This window comes from Gorilla gorilla, chromosome 1 (genome assembly GCF_029281585.2).
Source record: "Gorilla gorilla gorilla isolate KB3781 chromosome 1, NHGRI_mGorGor1-v2.1_pri, whole genome shotgun sequence".
Lineage (NCBI taxonomy): Eukaryota > Metazoa > Chordata > Mammalia > Primates > Hominidae > Gorilla > Gorilla gorilla.
This window is the reverse complement of record NC_073224.2, coordinates 65,970,945-65,990,189: the sequence shown is the minus strand read 5'-3', so window position 1 is coordinate 65,990,189 and position 19,245 is coordinate 65,970,945. Positions and strand designations below refer to the sequence as shown.

Sequence of the window (19,245 nt, the reverse complement as noted above, 5' to 3'; positions counted from 1 at the left end):
GAGCATTGCAAAGACAATGTACCTTATGCAGAAACCAGTGCTTCAGATGAAGGTTAATGGTTTGAATTGCAAGAATACCAGTCTACAGACTGTAATTAGGAGTCTCTGATGAAAGCCTGAATTATGATATGAAAAAAAATCTGCTTCTTCATATTAACGTTTATCTTTCACTCTTTCTGTGTACCTTTTCTGTTTTAATGGCACATTTATCAAAATCTCATATGCTCATTAATCTTAGGTTACAGGAAAAATATAAGTTCATATTGCATTTCAATAAAGGCATTTTATCCCCTTCTTAGATTCTTTCATACAAAAGAAGGAACCAATGTTACATTATATCCTAAATGTTGCTTATGTTTTTTTGTCAGTGGAAATTATACAAAGGTCAACTTTTTCTCTGATTTCTAAGAAGTACCTATTTTACTCAATTTCACAACTAAATGTATTTATGGAATATTGGTTAATACCACTGGAAATATTACAGAAAGATTGAATCAAATAAATAAATATACCATGACCTATATACTTGTGTGTTATATTGTTGTTCTAAGTAGCATTATTCTAAATTCTCATGAGTAAGATGATACATTTGGGGGTAGATGTGGTAAGCAAGACTTTTAGATGGTCCCCAAGGTTACAGGTCCCATGTAAATGTCCTGAGTGATCACCTCTCCTGGAGTGGGGAAAAAAACCTGTGAATATATGAGATATCATTTTTGTGATTAGGTAACTAACTAGTTGACTTTGAGTTAATGAAAAATGAAGGTTGGCTTGGATCTGGCTTAATCAAAGACCGCTTTAAAAGATGAAGCATCAGTTATATGCATTGTAGCCTAAAGAGAGCAACATTGATTTTAGAAATTTCCTATGGGAGGAGTGATTAGACATGGTGTGAAAATGTCAGCAGCCTCTGGGAAGTGAAAGTGGTTTCCAGCTGACTGCTAGACAAGACACAGGGACTTCAGTCATTTCAGACATACTATCACAAGGAAATGAATTTTGTTAATAATTTGAATGAGGTTGGAAGTGGATCTTTCCCAAGTCGAGCCTCTTAGAACCACAGCATGTCTAACACCACAGTACGGTCAAGACTTCATTACAGTCTTGTGAGATGCTGAGCAGTTAACACATACCTAAAATCTTGACCCATGAAAATTGTTAGATTATTAATGGGTATTGTTTTAAGCCTCCATGATTATGGTAAGTTGGTATGCAATAATAGTAAATTAAAATAATTTGGGTATTTCACTATCTAAATATTCAGCAAATTATATCTGTATAATTAGGTGAAAGAAAAAATCTATATATTAGAAAACTATAACCTCTGATATAAGCTAAATTAAATAATTTAAGACAGCCCTAAAATTAAATTTCTGAAAACATTTAGCTGTTTAGAAATAATTTGGGACTTAATTGTATTCATTATTATTAAGATCACTTAAATATTATTCATAAAATATATTAAAAAATCACAATTCTGGGATTTACTGTTTTCCTGCTTCACCAAACCTGTTTCTTCTACAATTGTTTCTTTCTTAGTTAATAAAAAATAGTATTCTACCAGTGGTTCATGCCAGAAACTTTGACATTTTGTACTTCTCTTATTATTTTACCCCACATGAAATCATCAGCAAACTCTGTTAGCTGTTTCTTCAAAATTCCTTGAATCTGACCCCTCCTAACCCTGACCCATGCCAGGAACTCTGATGGAAACCTTAAGTCTTACCCCATTTTTCACCTGTGCTATGCTTCTAACAGGTTACTGTCACCTATTTATGTGAAAGATACATCTTGTTCTTCCTCCTTTCAAAGTGTTCCAGTGACAACTGGTTTCCCCATAATGACAGCCAAAGAAAGCCCTTCCAATAGAACCTATTTTATCTGGCCTTCCTTTACCTCTCTGGCATCACCTTTGACTAATTTTTCCTGCTCTGAGCTTCTTGGTTCTGTTGCTTTTTTTCAATTTTCCTAACATACCCCTCAGTTCTTTACCCATGTGCTTTCTTCCCCTCCATCTGAAGCACTATATTTCAATCTTCACCAAATAGGACCTTCTCAGTGAAGGCTTTCTTTTTCTTCTCCGTAACACCCTTGTCAATCTTCTTTCCTTGCTTAATTTATTTCCATAGCAGTTATTGTTTTCTAATATATTCCATCTTAATCTAAAATTATAATAGTAGGTATTTTGGTTTTGCTTTGGAATAAAAATATTTCTAATTTTTAGTAGATTAATTATTGATAATCATGCCTTCCAGTGTTTAACTAGACCTGCCATATATTATGTTTAGTGTGCCTACTAAAGCAAAAGAACATGCTTTATGGTGGTACAATTCTTCTCACTTTCTCCTGAGTACTGCTTTGCTCACTAATAATTTTTTTCCTGTTCTTTTCTTTTATTATATCAGTAACACTGGTTTTCTATTTTCATATATTTAAGATAAATCTTATGTTATTCATTCTGTCCATCAAAGACCAAATTCCTAAACTGCTCCCTTTTATTGAATTGTATATGAAACAATTTGTATGAGTTTAGGTATGGGTGTAACTAAGGTATTTTAGAATGAGTAAATTATATTGCATTAATTCTGTAAGTTGTAATATCTAAACACGCATTTCAAAGCAAGAACTGTTTGGGGGGTTTCTTTCCTATGAAAGAAATGTTCCAGATAGTAAAAAACGTTGAGAAAAAATCACTGTGCTTAATGTTAAAAAATCTTTTATCTTATTTTATTTTTATGATACTCTTATAGTAAAGAGGGCTTGGCACCTTTAATAAGAATATATAATATAAAAAAACACAGTGGACATTTTAGTGTATTTGATAACCAGAAATTTTAGTAACTACTTCAAGTATCAGGATATTTGTGTAATGTGACAAGGATGAAAAGACTATATGAAAAAAACAATTTGAAATTCAATTTTATTTTGGTATATAGTTTATCACTCATACACCATCAAAACTTGAGATTGGTTCTTCTGCTGAATATATATCTTCTGTAATATTGAATTACTTAGTATATCATTTTTTAAACAAAGAAATGTTAAAAAATGTGCTAAGAGATTAAAATATTCTTTTCTAAGAAGCCTCAGGATTTGGAGGTGTCTTGGGGCTTCTCAACAAATAATTCTGTGGCCGTAGGGACAGCTCAGACACCTCAGCCTCACACATGAGGTGAATGGTATAACAGCATGTTTTAGACAAATAGTGAAAAACGACAAGTGCTATGATGACATCCAGGTTTCTTATGTGACCTGGGATAGTTCATTTTGTGCTGCCAATCCCAGATATGTTGCCTTATGCATAGAAGTGAGTGGGAGAGGAGAGTTGTGCTCCATTGCCCAAGAATTTGAATGAGATTCTTCATTCAAAACAGTAGGAAAATGTCTGCTTGCCTGGATTAGCAGCCTGAGCCACCCCACCATTGACATGCAGAGACTATGGTGAAGCGGGGCCCTTCCCACTCCATGCCCAGGCAGATCTCCAGGCAGTCAGAGCACCTGCTTTCTCCTGTGCAGAGATCATGGTGCAGTAGGGCCCCCTCTGCTTCATGCCGCCGCAGATCTACATGCATTCCAAGCAGCAGCTAGCCTGAATCAGCAGTCTGAACAACTCCACCCTTCCTGTGCAAAGATTGTGATGCAGCGGGGCCCTCACCATTCCACACTCAGGCATATCCCCAGGAAGTTGGAATACCCATTCCCCTGGATCAACAGGCTGAGCCTCCACACCCTTCATGTGCAGAGATTGTGGTGCAGCAGGGCTATCAACACCTGACCCCTTGCCATATCTCCAGGTATCTTGAACATCCATTATCCTGGAATAAAAGTTTAGGCTGCCCCTCCTCCCTGTGCAGAGAACTTGAGGCTGAGGAGGATTCTCAGCTCCACACTTAGTCACACCTCTGGGTGCTTGGTGGCCACTCACTGGATTCTCCCTCAGTACTGGTGTTTGTGCCTGCCATTGTAGGACCTGTAGGTGGGCCTGCATGGTCCTTCCTCATCCATCTTGTCCCCACTCAGTGTCTGAGCACACAGCTCAGGTCACTTTGCACTTCATGGCTTAACCCATTGTCTGAGGCAACAGAGAGCTTCTCCTGGTAAACAAGGACCAAGTATATACCCAGCTCCATTATCCATAGTTGGCTCTTACTTATAAGCACAATCTACTGGCTTGTAGGTCAAACTACACAACCCAGTAAAAAACTGGTGACAGAAGTGCATAGGGCCATAGAAGCAAAGCCAAAAGACCCTACTCAGCATTCTCTACAGTCACTTCCTGAAGGAAAGGGAGGAACTGAAATGAAATACAATAATATCATAGAGAAAAAGGCAAGGACACAATTTGCTATCCACATGAAAATAATTGCAAAAATTGGAAGTGCCAGTGTCTTCAGATGAGGAGCCAATGCAAGAATTCTAGCACTGTGAAAAATATGAATGTAGTGACATCACCAAAGGATCACACTAACTCTCTCCACCAACAGTTCCTACCAAACTGGAAAGTCAGAAGTGACAGAGAAAGAATTCAAAGCAGGTATTTCAAAGAAGCTCTACAAGATCCATGACAATGCTGAAAAACCACACAAAGAAAACTTCCAAATCACCCAAGGAAATGAAGGAAGAGATAAACATCTTAAAAATAAATTAATCAGAGCTTCTGAAATTGAAAACCTCACTTAAGGAAGTTCAAAATACAATTGAAATCTATATCAATAGACCAGACCAAGAAAAAGAAGTAATTTCCCAGCTTAAAAGCCAGTCACACAAAAATAGCAAAAAGGAATTTAAGAATATGAACAGTCGTTGAGAAATATGAGATGTTGTAAAGTGACCAAATCTACAAATTACTGGCATTACTGAGAGAGAAGGAGAAAAAGCAAACAACCTGGAAAACATATTTGAGGAAATGATTCAAGAAAACTCTTCTAATCTTCTAATCTTGGTGGAGGTAGGCATATCGATACAAAAAATTCAGAGAACACATGCAAGATACTATACAAAACATATCTCACCAGGGAATATAGTCACCAGACTCTCCAAAGTCAGCACTAAAGAAAAAAAATCTTAAAGACTCAGAGAAAATGGGCAGATTATGTACAAAGGGAACCCAATCATACTAACAGCGGACGTTTCAGTAGAAACCTTACTAGCAAGGAGAGATTGGAGGCCTATTTTTGGCATTCTTAAAGAGAAAAAAAATCAATTGTCCCATCAAACTAAGTTTATCCCAGGAAACTAAGTTGCATAAGAGAAGGAGAAATCAAATATTTTTTAGGCAACTAAGAGCTAGGGAATTTCTTACCACTAGATCAACCTTACAAGAAAACTTTAAGGGAGTTCTACATATGGAAATGAAAGAATGATACTTGCTAACACAAAAACACACTTTATTACATAGCCCACAGACCCTGTAAAGCAACCACATAATAGAAACTGCAAAGCAACCAGCCAACAACTTCACAATAGCATCAAAACCTCACATATCAATATTAACTTTCAATGTACATAGTATAAACGCCCCCACTTAAAAGACACAGAGTGGCAAGTGGGGTTAAAAAAATACCTCATCAACCTGCTTTCTTCCAGAGACACATCTCATGGCTACGCAACACTCATAGGCTAAAAGTAAAAGATAGAGAAAGATCTATCATTCAAATGGAAAACAAAAATTAGCAGGAGTTGCTATTCTTATATCAGATAAACCAGACTTTAAACAAACAACAGTAAAAAAGTGCAACAAAGAGCATTACATAATGATAAAAGGTTCAATTCAACAAGAAGACTTTACTATCTGAAATATATATTTACCCAACAGTAAAGCACACAGATTCATAAAACAAGTACTTGCAGACCTAAGAAGATACTTAGTGACACAATAATAGAGGGGGGTCCTCAACACTGCATTAACAGTGTTAGATCAACCATTGAGGCAGAAAACTGCAAAGATATTCTGGACTTTAAATTCAGCATTTGACTAATTGAACCTAATAGACATCTACAGAATGCTCTACCCATCAACCATAGAATATACGCTCTTCTCATCTCAAAGAAAATATACTCTAAGATTGACTACGTGCTTGTCCATAAAGCAGGTCTCAATAAATTCAAAAAATTGAAACAATACCAATCATACTTTCAGACCACAGTGGAAAAAAATTAAAACAAAGAAGATTTCTTAAAAGTGCACAACTACATGGTAATAAAACAATTTGCTGCCAAGTGATAGGTAAATAATGATATTAAGGCAGAAATCAAAAAAATTATCTGATATAAATGAAAACAGAGACACAACATACCAAAATCTATCATATGCCAGGAAAGTGGTGCTGACAGTAATGTTTATAGTGCTAAATGCCTACATTGAAATGCTAGAAGGATGTCAAAATACTGATCTAACATAATACTTAGAAAAACAATTTATTGAGAACTACAAAACACTGCTGAAAGAAATCATAGACAACACAGACAAATGGAAAAATATTCCATCATCATGGAGTGGAAGAATCAATATCATTAAAATGACCATAATGCCCAAAGTAATGTACAGATTCAATGCTGTTTCTATCAAACTACCCATGTCATTTTTTACAGAATTAAAAAAAAGCTATTATAAAATTTATATGGAACCAAAAATTAGCCTAAGTAAACAATGCAGCCATAAGCAAAAAGAACAAAGCTGGAGGAATCACATGGCCCAACTTCAAACTATACTATGAAGCTACAGTAATTAAAACAGCTTGGTACTAGTACACATATAGACATATAGACCAATGAAGCAGAATAGAGAACCCCAAAATAAGGTTGCATACCTATAGCCACCTGATCTTTGACAAAGTCAACAAAAAATAAGCAACGGGGAAAGAATTCCCTGTTAATAAATGCTGCTGGAATAGCTGGCTAACCATATGAAGAAGAATGAATCTGGACTCTTACATTTCACCACATACAAAAATTAACTCAAGATGGATTAGAGACTTAAATGTAAGACCTTAAACTATAATAATCCTAGAAAAAAACCTGGGAAATATCATTCTAGACATCAGCTTTTACAAAAAATTTTTGACTAAGTCCTCAAAAGCAATTGCAACAAAAGCAAACATTGAAAAATGGGACCTAATTAAGCTAAAGAGCTTCTGCACAGCAAAAGATACTATCAACAGAGTAAACAGACAACCTATAGAATGGGAGAAAATGTCCACAAAGTATGTATCTGACAAAGGTCTATATTCAGAATCTATAAGGAACTTAAAATATTCGACAAACAAAAGCCAAATAACCCCATTAAGAAGTGGACAAATGAGAAGTGAACAGACACTGCTCATCAAAATACATATAAGTCAATAACTAACATATGAAAAAAAATGCTCCACATCACTAATTGTCAGAGAAATGCAATGCAAATCAAAACTACAGTGAGATACCACCTCACACCAGTCAGAATGGTTCTTATAAAAAAGTCAAGAAACAACAGATGCTGATAAGGCTGCTAATAAAAGGAAACCCTTACACACTTTTGGTGTGATTATAAATTTGTTCAGCCACTTTTCTCAGAAGTTTGTGGATTTCCTCAAGCGTTTAAAACAGAGCTACCATTTGACCAATTGGATGTAAACCCAGTGATCTTATTACTGGGTTTAAACCCAAAAGAAAGTAAATTGTTCTAATAAAAAGACACATGTGCTCATATATTCATCACGGAACTATTCACAATAGCAAAGACGTAGGATGAACTTTGGTGTCATCAAGGGTGGATTGGATTTAAAAAAATGTGGTATATATACATCATGGAATACTGTGCAGCCACAACAAAGAATGAAATCATGTTTTTGCAGCAACATGGATGCAACTGGAGGCCATTATTCTAAGCAAATTAATGCAGGGTCAGAAAACCAAATACTGCATATTGTCACTTGCAAGTAGAAGCTAAACACTGGCTACATATGAACATACAGATGGGAACAATAGACACCAGGGACTATTGGAGTGGGTAGAGAGGGAGGAGAGAATGGGCTGAAAAGCTACCTATTGGGTGCTGCTCTCACTACCAGAGTGACGGGATCATGCATACTCCAAACTGCGTCATCAAGCAAAATACCGATGTTAGAAATCTGCAATGTACTCTTCAAATCTACAATAAAATTTTAAATATTTTTAAAAACACAAAAAGCAAGCAAGAAAAATCAGTGGAAAAGGAAAAATAACAAAGAAGGCTAAGTGATCATTGTAGAGCCATTTTCAGACTTAGATAATAGCAGTTTACCTTAAAACATGTTTATTAAATTAATAATGAACTATTATGCAATTGCACACTTCTTTAATTTTCAGAAGAAAAGAAAGATGTGGATACATCTCTGAGATAAAGCTGCCCTACACTTCCTTACCCTGAAAATAGACCCAGCCTGCTAATACCAATCAATGTCTTTGGGTTCACCAGAGTCCATTTGATTATGCCCTTTGCTCTGTTTATTATTGTTGTCATAAGAAGCTATAGTCATCTTGGTTATCCATCATCTTATCCAACCTCTACACCCCATATAGTTCATCTCCTTTCCATCCCTTCTCTTGCCTTTCCATGAATCTGGAAGCCCTTCAACATTCCACCAATATGGAAACACTTCGTATCCTCAACTTTGGCTCTAAAAGCCTTCTTCACATTATCTCTTGGCTTTTGTCGTAGGATAGTGATAATCCTGCCCCTTCTTAAGAAGAGTTATTTTTCTCTTTCCTACAGCCGCCAGGTCAGGGTGGCTGTAAGAGGGTGGGTGGCTTCTTAGTACCTCATTGCAACTTCATATTTTTTTTCACTTTCCTTTCAAACTTCCCGTGTTGAAGTCTATGTCATCATGTTGTATCACACTTTACACTTCATTGTTTCTGTGTCATGTACTAACAGCAAAAGGCCTTTATTTTTGCTTCTGTCTTCATATTACTCTTATTATTCTTATTTAGTCTTAATTATTGACAATTTCTATAGAACTATAGAAATCCTCACACACCACAAACTCTAATTTTCATGAATTTATCTCCACCCGTGATCTTGTTATCTCCTCTGTCTCAATGATTCATCTATTCTCAGGGTTATACCCTCTATATATGTATTATAATATCCTCATTTTTTGCACTCATTTTTCTAATTACTTCCAACTTCTTTCCAGGTAACTTCTTTTGGCATTACAGAATCTTTCAAAACTATCAGGACCCATAATATGTGTATTCATCAATGTTTTCACTAAATTCTATGCTTTCTCTTTCTTGCTTATGCATTTTCAGTTTCACGGTCATTCATTTTAACCACACTCATATACCCTCAAACATTCTTGCATTTTTTCATGTAGCTGTGCTTTCTTGCCCAAATCACAACACTGACCAAACTAAGCATTTATTTACTCTTTTCTTGCACTAATGTAGGTGAAAGTAACTGGACAAAAACTCCAAATCATAATGACTCGTCTCACTTCAAATGATGAATATACCCTCAATAGACCTGTAGCACTGCCTAAGGGCAATAATTTGTTTCTCTCAAGCATATTTCTTTCTCTTAGAAAACCAACTCATCTTTTTCTTTATCTCTTTTAAACCTTCCATACTTTCTTTCTCAACCTTATTCTCAGATGATGACCTTGCTTACTAAAAGCCTTGAAGTGATCATAATAAAAAATTCTATAGATTTTCATCACCACATTTACCCACAACTTCTAAAATCTACACTTGTATCTTTTTTTACTTACTTTTTCCAGTCACTTTACAAAGGATCTACTAACATCCTTTTACATAAAATGTATTTCTGCACATTCCTGCTTTCCAAATTAAGGATACAAATACAATAGTTTCTTCTTCTTCTAATCTGCATCATTAATTTTTCCTCCTTCAGTGTATAAATAATTCTTTTCCTTTTTGTTATCTTTCTTCTTTTTTTAAAAATGTATTATTTCATTTCTTATTCATGCTATGTCCCCATATTATCTCTCTCTCATTTGTAGCAAAGACCCTTGAAATAGTTTATTTTGATTGTTTCCAGTTGTTCTCCCCATTCCCCATTCTTTCTTAAATGCAATATAATCAATCTTCATCTCCAACTCTATTAGAACCACTCTTTTAAGTTCACCAATTATCTCCAGCCTGTCTTCTAGGACTCAATATTTGTCCCTCTTTTACATCTACACTAGTTATCATATCTAATTTTATAATTTTGATATCATTTGATCTAAAGACTGACAACTTTATTCCTAGGAATTTTAAACTCATATCCAACTGCTTACAGATATCTCAGTTTTAACATGTTCCAAATATAATTTTTTTCCTCCAAACCCATCTCATTCATGTTCCATTTTAGGTAATATTAACTCCATCTTGCAAGTCCTCAGGCCAAACAAGCAGAAGATATTGTTGACTTCTCTTATTAAATTGTTAATTGGCTTACACAAATTCTTACAGGGTGACCAGATATCTTAGTTTTCCTGAGATTGAGGGATTTCCTGAGAGAAAGGGATTTCATTGCTTAAACAAGTGCAGTAGCAGGCAAATTGTCACAGTTGTTCACACTAGAGGATCTGTTTCCTATGACCTCTCTGATATCATTTCCCACTAATCTCTATTTCACATGCTGTACCCCAGCAATGATGAACTCTTTGCATTCTCTCAAATATGTCAAATAGTTTTACACCTTAAGAACCTTGTGCTAGCTCTTCTGTTGCATTCAATGCTATTTTCAGTGGCTAACTCCTTTAATTTCCTTCAAGCTTGCTCAAATTCCCACTTTTCAATGGTCCCCTCTGACCATCCAATTGAATGATTTCCACTCTTCTTCCATCTTTCTAATTCTAACTCACTGCCTTGGACCTTGAGCATAAGTGACAGGCATGATCAAAAGTTGTTTGGAGGAAAAAGTGGTAACAAATTTTGTTATGTAATTTGCAATGTGGAAAATAAAGTTGTGTCTATTTTTCTTGCTTAACTATATGAGTTTAATCAAAACTAGCTTAGATATTTTATGGACTATATAAGTGACCTCTGCATTAATTATATTTAATCTAAGAAGTTTTTGTATTTCACACATATCAATTTACTGTAACATTTCTGTGTTGATTCCACCTGTGTTTAAGGAAAAAGAGAGAGAATTCAATTTTAATAACAACCGTAGCCATATTTTAAAACTTCTTAAATTTTATATAGGTTTAATTCCAGTGATTGAACATTTCTTAAAATAGTATTGTGCTATTGTTTTCCAAATCTTCTTTCAAGCTAATGATAGTTATTCCACAGGTCCTTAAGAGGGACCTCTTGATCTAACTAGATGGTTTCCATGGATATTTAGAAAGCAACTGAAACATTTTAAGTGGCAATTAAAGTTAACAAATGTGGTGACAATAATTCACAACCAAACTGAAGTGACAGCAACATGAAAAGCCATGAAAAAATTTAAACATATAGAAGCAATGATGAAAATATCTGCATTGCAACCTGAACAAAGGTGAGAACAAGATTTTAACAAACTTCTATGCTTCCCAATTGTAAAGATATTAAACATTAAAAAACTATATCCTAGGATCACTGAAGTGTTATATGCTGAAAACAACTTCCGGGATCAATTTTTTTAAATAAAATGTGAATTAATCAATATTGTCTAGCTAATTTGCTGCAAAATTCCTCATATCCTTTGATACGTTAATTCACATTGCGAAGCTGCAAGAGAGGAATTAATTTTGTTGAGTCTCACAAATTTGCCTGTCTAGGGATTTCTGTTTTCTTTCTCTTATACCTTTTTATTTATTTATTTTTTGAGCAATCAAATAACTAGTATTTAAGGAATATACTAGTTTTTGTTCTCTGTTGTTCTAATGTTAAGGAAGAAAAATTACCGTTTATTCATTTCCTGTGTATTCTCAAGCAAAATAAACTCTTAAGATAACTACTAGTGGTAAATAATAAGAGCAAAGGATTGAATAGGAACCCCTTTCTAAGTATTTCATTTTTTCTCCTGGAGAATGCTCACCGATTCTTAGAGATACCCCTCCTCTAATTTTAAAATCATTTAAAAAACCTCCTGAGAGGAGCTTTAAATTGTGATCATGCAAAGATAATGAAACATACCGTTTATTTATTAATGGGTGTGCCAGAAATGCTTTTCAATCTACTGGAAGAGTAATATAGCTTGAATACTTGTGGTTGAAGGACATAAATTAAAGAGAAGTAAATGTATCTTTGTGTGCAGGACATTAGTATGTATTTCCTATTCTGACAGAGAATATTGGTTTAATTGATATAACTTTATTTTACTGAAGAAATAGAGCATACTAAATGTCATTACAAAAAAAAATCAAGTGGAACTTTTTAATTATTGTCACAAAAAGATGGAAAGCTCTTTCCTAAAGCACCAAAGCTGAATAAAATGGGAGTGGAGTATCACCAAAATATTACTGGAGACAGCCAAGAGCCACCAGATATACACCTCAGAGGGGATATGATATGCTCAAATATCCCAGACAAGCAGAAGACTTAGGAATTACAGAAGACATAGAATAAATAGTGGTACAGTGACCTTAGTAAGAGATTATGCCTTTATCGTTCCTTACTGGTTAACAGTGGGGTTTTTCCCTGTAATATAAAGTTTTGTTTTTGTTTTTTAATTGTGCTGTTTTGACCCAGTATTGAGACCAGTTTGTTCCCATTCTACAACAGCCTCTCCCCTTACTGGGCTCTCAACTCCAGGCTACTATGCCCTTGCCCTATTTGCCCCAAGGCCAGGTTCCAGGCAACTTAAATTATTAAATTATCAAATTAGCCAGTTCATAGGGAGCCCAGAAAACCTAGCTAACCCTAACCTGATGTCCATGCATGAGCTTCCCCAACAGCTCCAACTTCTTGTTACTCTGTCCCTAGGTTGCAATCCTTGTGTGGCCCTGCCTGGAAGCCTTCTCTCATTCAGAGCTGTAAGTAACAATAAAAATCCTGTCTTTCATCTATTGAGTGTTGATGTTTGTAATATGCCATCAAAAGACTCTTAAAATCTTATAAAGCATTCCCCACTGCCCAGTCAAAGAAGTGGGCTCCAAAACAAATATTTTTGAAGATAATGTGACTGATGGAAAGCCAGGCCATTCACTTTCAATGTATTATTATTATTCAATGGATTTGCTGATCAGGCTTCTCTAGGAATTTGAGCAAGTGGAAAAAAAATTCTAAAAAATATGACAAGGAAGAAAGAAGACAAAACCACAAATCAGCTGATAGTTTCCTGCTTTGGTCAGGCGATAGGTGTGTTTCCTATAGTTTAAGTGGAAAATTAGCTAAATATAATTAACTTTATGGTTCCCTACCAGAATTTGAGAGGTCAGTCTCTCAGTGGGAAACTCCAACAGGAAAAGGCTTGCATAGACCACAGAGACAGGTGCTGAGTAGGAAATTGGTCAGTTCCTGAATTTTTCATGTCAAGGAATCAGGCCACAGAAGGGAGACTGTATTCTGCCCCACAGAATCATATATATTTTTTACCAGAAAGCCAAGAGAGCACTAAAGCATCATCAATTGAGAAAATCATTGTTTGTATATTTCTTTGGTATGGGTTAAATTGTGTATTCAGGAAAATATATGTTGCAGTTCTAATACCCGGTACTTCTGGATGTGTGTGACTCTATTTGTAAATGAGGTCACTGTAGGTGTAATTAGTTAAGGTGAGACCATACGGGAGGAGGATGAGTCTTTAATCCAACATAACTAATGTACTTATAAGGAGACACTGAGACCCCCAGGAGAATACCACATGATGGTGTAACCAGAGAGTGAATTGGTGCCTCTAAAAGTTAAGAAAATAACAATGAATGCTGGTTGTCACCCAAAACTAGAAGCGAGGCAAGGAACAGATCCTCTTTCACAGCCCTCAGAAGGAACCAATTCCACCAACACCTTTGCCTCAGACATCAAACTTCCACAACAGTTTGCAAGAGTGAATTTGAGACGGGAGGAGTTCCCTCACCCCCTTGCAGGGCATGTGACAGAGGTGTGGCTCCCCTCTTAGGTGGCCCACTGCTCAAACCCCTGGGGGGAGCATGCAGACTGGCAGGTCTAGGGAGTGTTTTGGGGCTCAGGCCCCATGGTAGTGTTTGGGGTTGACTGTTTACAGCTCCTGAAGCCCAGTAGGCCTGTGTTACAGTGTGCGCTCTCAGTTTTGCCATCTGCAGGCAGCTTGTGTTAATCAGCTCAATTATACCCTCTGCCTTACTGCAAGGACAAAGGCCTTTCTGTATCTTGGGTTCTTGCCCTAGTGTGCCGGAAAAAATCAGATCATATGTGAGCTTGGAGGATGGATACAAGGTTTTATTGAGTGATAGAAGTAGCTCTCAGTGAGATGGATGAAGAGGCCAGCATGGGAATGGAGTGGAAAGATGGTCTTCCCCTGGAGTCACGCCTCCCAGTGGCCAGCTCTCCCCTGACTGCCCCCAACAGAATTCCAGGTCGTCCCGCCATCTGATGGCCTGCCAGCATCTGCTGGTGTCTATCAGTGAGCTCTTTTGCTCTTCTGCTCCTCTCGACGTCCAGTTGCTTGTGTCTGTCCACTAGGGTTTCAGAGTTTTTATGGGCACAGGATGGGGGGCGTGGTGGGCCAGAGTGATCTTTGAAAGTGCAACATTTGGGCATGAAAAGAGGAGTGCTTCTCCTCACTTAGTTTCTTGGGCACAAGCCCGAGGGTGGAGCCCCCGCCAGGGACCCCACTCTTCTCTACCCAGCACTTCCCTGCCATGCTCCCATATCAAGTTTCAGTTGTTTTAAGCTACACTGCTTGTGGTACACTGCTTAACAAAGTTGCTTTGTTAAGGCAACTTTAGGAAATTAATACATTCTCCAATTTTTTCATTCCCCACTCTTAACTCTAGAGTAGATACAGGAAGAAGAGTGAAGGAAGAGGAGTAGTGAAAATAGGCATGGAAGCCTGCCTCTAAGCCTCCAGGTGCTGGAAGCAGACAGAGAGGTAAGGTTTGATTGCATAGGTAATGGAGGTTTTAAATTGGGATGATTGATCTAGAAATTGCGTACTCTATATTTAAGACCCTTATGTCAATTTTCATTGCAAATTGTCTGTTTTAATGAGATAAACTTCAAATAGTATTAATGGGTTTAAAAAGAAATTAAGCAGATATTTGTCGGAAGCTATTGAAGAGAAATAAATGTCATTCACATATGCACCCCAACAAGTTCTGAGTGCTCAATAAACCTGTCACACAGACTAGACCGAGAGTAAATGGATCTAAGTGGGCATCCTGTTCAGCCTAAGTTCAGCCACCTTGAGACTACCCTTAGCACTTGCCCCAATTATCACTAAAGAAACAAAAAATAATTTCAAGCTTAATTAATAATTCATAAGATATACATTATACATCTTGGAGCTTTATGTCCTATAACATTCAGGAAAATAAAATAAAATTATTTCATCACTGGCTTATAGTCATGTCACCTCTCTTTTCCCCTTCCCTTTTAAGACAAATTTCTTCACCTTTCTGTATTGTCCTAAGCAAATACACCATGCATATTCTATTCAGCAAAACTGAAATTCTGTTAGTTGAACTTAAAATCCTTTAAAAGCAGCTCAGCAACCATCTACTGATAAGTAACTATGCTTCTCAAGTGAGTTATCAAATTTTTCAACCAAATACATAGGTCTCTTGGAAGATTTTAGTCTTTGCATAAGCAAAACACAATGTGGTTTTCTGTCCAATTATGTAAGCTGTACTTAGAAAATTCTCATACATACCTGCTGAAAGAATATTCTCATATATATGCTAATATATGTATACTCATATATATAATGTATTAAGAACATTCTCATATGCTGAAAGAATATAGAATATAAATATGTAAATATGTTTTTTGTGTTTAACATGAAACATATATAATACATTATTATATATGTTACATATGTAATGTATTATATTATATGTTATATATAATTTATTGCATATCATATAGTATATTACATATACTATATAGTAATGCATTATATATGTAACATATATAACACATTATTATACTATATATGATGTGTATCTATAGTATTATATATTTTATTGTATATACTACATGCACAAATTACAGGACAGTATGTTAGTTGTTATTGGAGATAAATGCAAATAAGACAGCATAAAGCATTGTAACTATAGGAAAAAAACATATAATTCCCATAATTATAAATGTAACTGAAGACAGAATGTTATGCTAGGTTTGTGAGTGCTAATTAATAGCATTATTTTCAACTCCAAGTATTTAACCAACTGAGAAATTCATGCTGGAGTCAGTTAGAAAACAAAATATCAGTTGTTTCTTTTTCTTGTTTTCCTGATAAGGCTAAATTAGAGGATGGAATAAAAATGGGCCTGCTGCTTTTTTCTACCAACTCACCTCACTCCGTTTCAAGATCTTAAGATCTTTTGGACTGCCAAGCGGAAATTCCCTGGGAAAAATATTTCCCACCACATCCAATTCAGAAGAAACCAATAAATAAAATCTACCTATGAGCAAATGGGACTTCAAGTCTATGAAATGGAAAATTATAAAACAGTGAACAGATCTCCATTCCTTATTGCAATCATGTAGTCTTCTAGTCTAGGGCCATGCACCAAAACCATTTTAGATTTAACCCCTGACTTGTTGTCTTCAAGTTGATATATTCAGGTGGCAAGAATTATTAGTTCCACTAAGAATGGCTAAGATGTAATAAATATTCAATAAATACTAACTGGGGGTTGTGCATCAAGGATAAAGACTTATTTATATAGACTCAATTGAAAAGTCTAGAATTTGAATTTGCTCTTCGAAATTCCCAGAAAGTCTCTCAAGAGCCACAGAATCAGCAAGTGAACAAGATTCTCACCATCCTCAGGACAGTCAAGAACAATAAAATGTAGAACTTTGAAATTCGGAGATTAAGCTGTAAGGCTAATCTACACAGAGGACTAACATGAGCAAACATATGAACAGGGCAATTCTGGTACTGGCAGCACTTAAGTTTAGGATATAAATGGAGATAAGTATAAGAAAGCAGGACAAATGGCTTTTTAGTATAATTTGAATATTATCAGATGACAAATTTTAATTTAAGATAATTTCATTTGTGTATTAAAATGTTTAAAATTTTAATAATCTATTTTACTACCATTATTAAACATTGAAATATTCTGTTAATAATGTTTTTAATATTTATTTATAGTATTACTTAATTATTTTTCTAGGCAGGTTAACTTAGTTCAATTATCCATTAATTAGAAGCAGAAATAAAAGTTAATATTTAAATCTCCCATTTTCAGCCAATACCACATTCTTTTACCCACACCTTTTTAAGATCTCTTCTTCATCAGCAAGACGAGGGCATGAACTACATATCCATATCCTTCCCAACATGGTTCAGGTCAGAGTTTGCCAGTGAAAGGCACTAATGCAGGATTAGGAAGGTAGAAAAAAATGGATAAGCCATTATTTTTCAGCGGTAGTTGTGATCAGACACAAGCTTCCTGGCGAGCTGTGGAGATACACCCATGTTGTCATTGCCTAATTTCTCCCTGAACATTTAGAAAGCTTCTTCATAGAACCTACGGAATGGGAAAGAACATTTGCAAGCTATGCAGATGACAAAGTTCTAATATCTAGACTCTATAAGGAACGTAACAAGCAAAAAACAAACAACCCCATTAAAAAGTGGGCAAAGGACATGGACAGAGATTTTTCAAAAGAAGACATAGACACACCTAACAAGTAAATTAAAAAAAATGCTCAACATCACTGATAATTAGAGACATGCAAAGCAAAACCACAATGAGATACCATCTTACACCAGTCAGAATGGCTATTATTAAAAGGTCAAAAAATAAATGCTGGCAAGGTTGTGGAGAAAAGAGACTGCTTCTACACAGCTGGTGGAAATGTAAATTAGTTCAGCCTTTGTGGAAAGCAGTTTAGTGATTTCTCAAAGAACCCAAATGCAGAAATACTCAACCCAGCAATCGGATTATTGGGTATAAACCCAAAGAAATATAAATCAGTATACCATATAGATACATGGATATGTATGTTCATTGCAACACTGTTCACAATAGCAAAGATATGGAAACAGCCTAAATGGCTATCAACGATAGACTGAATAAAGAAAATGTGGTACATATATATCATAGAAGACTATGCAGCCATAAAAAATAATGAGATCTTATCTTTTGCAGCAACATGGATGAAGCTGGAGGCCATTATTCTAAGCAAACTAAAACAGGATCAGAAAATCAAATACCAAATGTTTTTATTTGTAAATGGCAGCTAAACTTTGAATGCATATGGACACGATGAAGGGAAAAACAGACACCAAGGCCTACTTGAAGGTCGGGGTTGGGAGGAGGGGGAGAATCAAAATACTACCTATCGAGTACTATGTTTATTACTTGGGTGACAAAACTATCTGTACACCAAACCCCTGTGACACACAACTTATTTATATGACAAACCTACACATTTACCCCTGAACGTAAAATAAAAGTTGTTGTTGTTGTTGTTGTTGTTGTTTAATGAAGAAATGTAGCAGTTTCTCAGGGAGTTGTTGGTAACAACATGCTTCTAAACTCTTGGTTGAGATAGTAATGGTGAACTTTCTGAACTTTGATTTCTCAGTTCTTCTAATATTTTTCTAAATCTCAAAGTCCCATTAAATTCCATTCCTGCTCAAAACTGACAGATCATATCATAATTAGATAATGGGCAAGAACCATGATCTGGTTCACTCCAGCCTGGGGCCCTCCTGACCTGCGGCTGCCCAGGCACTGAACAACTACCCTCGGCACCCAGGCGAACCAGACACTGGTAGTAGCTGGAACCCTGTGGGACTGTCCTGCCCACTTTGGCCCTGTCCTGCCCACTGTGGCCCTGGAGGCTGAGGTAAGTGATTTCTGGACTATGTACATGGCCTGGCTCAGCTCTCAGTATATAAATTTGCAGACCAATGTGAATAGGTAACAACTGAAAATGGTATTGGAACAGTTGGAGTTGGAAGGCTTGCACAGGAAACTTTGGGAGATGTTTATTACAGTCTGCCTGAAATTGAGACAAAATTAAACAAATAAAATGGATTTTGGACATTGGAAAGGGTGAAAGCTGCTACTGAACTTTGTTCTCTTCTATCAGGAGAAGCAACCAAAATTAAAGAAGCTCTTGCAGAAAATCCAGCACTTGTCACAAATCTTGTTATGAATAGGGTTGGCTGATCAAGGTGACACTGAG

The 19,245-nt window shown here is 35.9% G+C and overlaps 1 long non-coding RNA gene across 1 annotated transcript in view; it reads left to right on the top strand.

The window, feature by feature from the left end:
- The window catches only part of LOC109029245 (uncharacterized), a 172,065-nt gene that overhangs the window by 149,058 nt on the left and 3,762 nt on the right, over window positions 1-19,245 (top strand). The window contains exons 3-4 of the long non-coding RNA XR_010133466.1: window positions 12,880-12,929; window positions 14,871-14,965. This is a non-coding gene — a long non-coding RNA (uncharacterized lncRNA). The remainder of the gene's footprint in view (window positions 1-12,879; window positions 12,930-14,870; window positions 14,966-19,245) is intronic.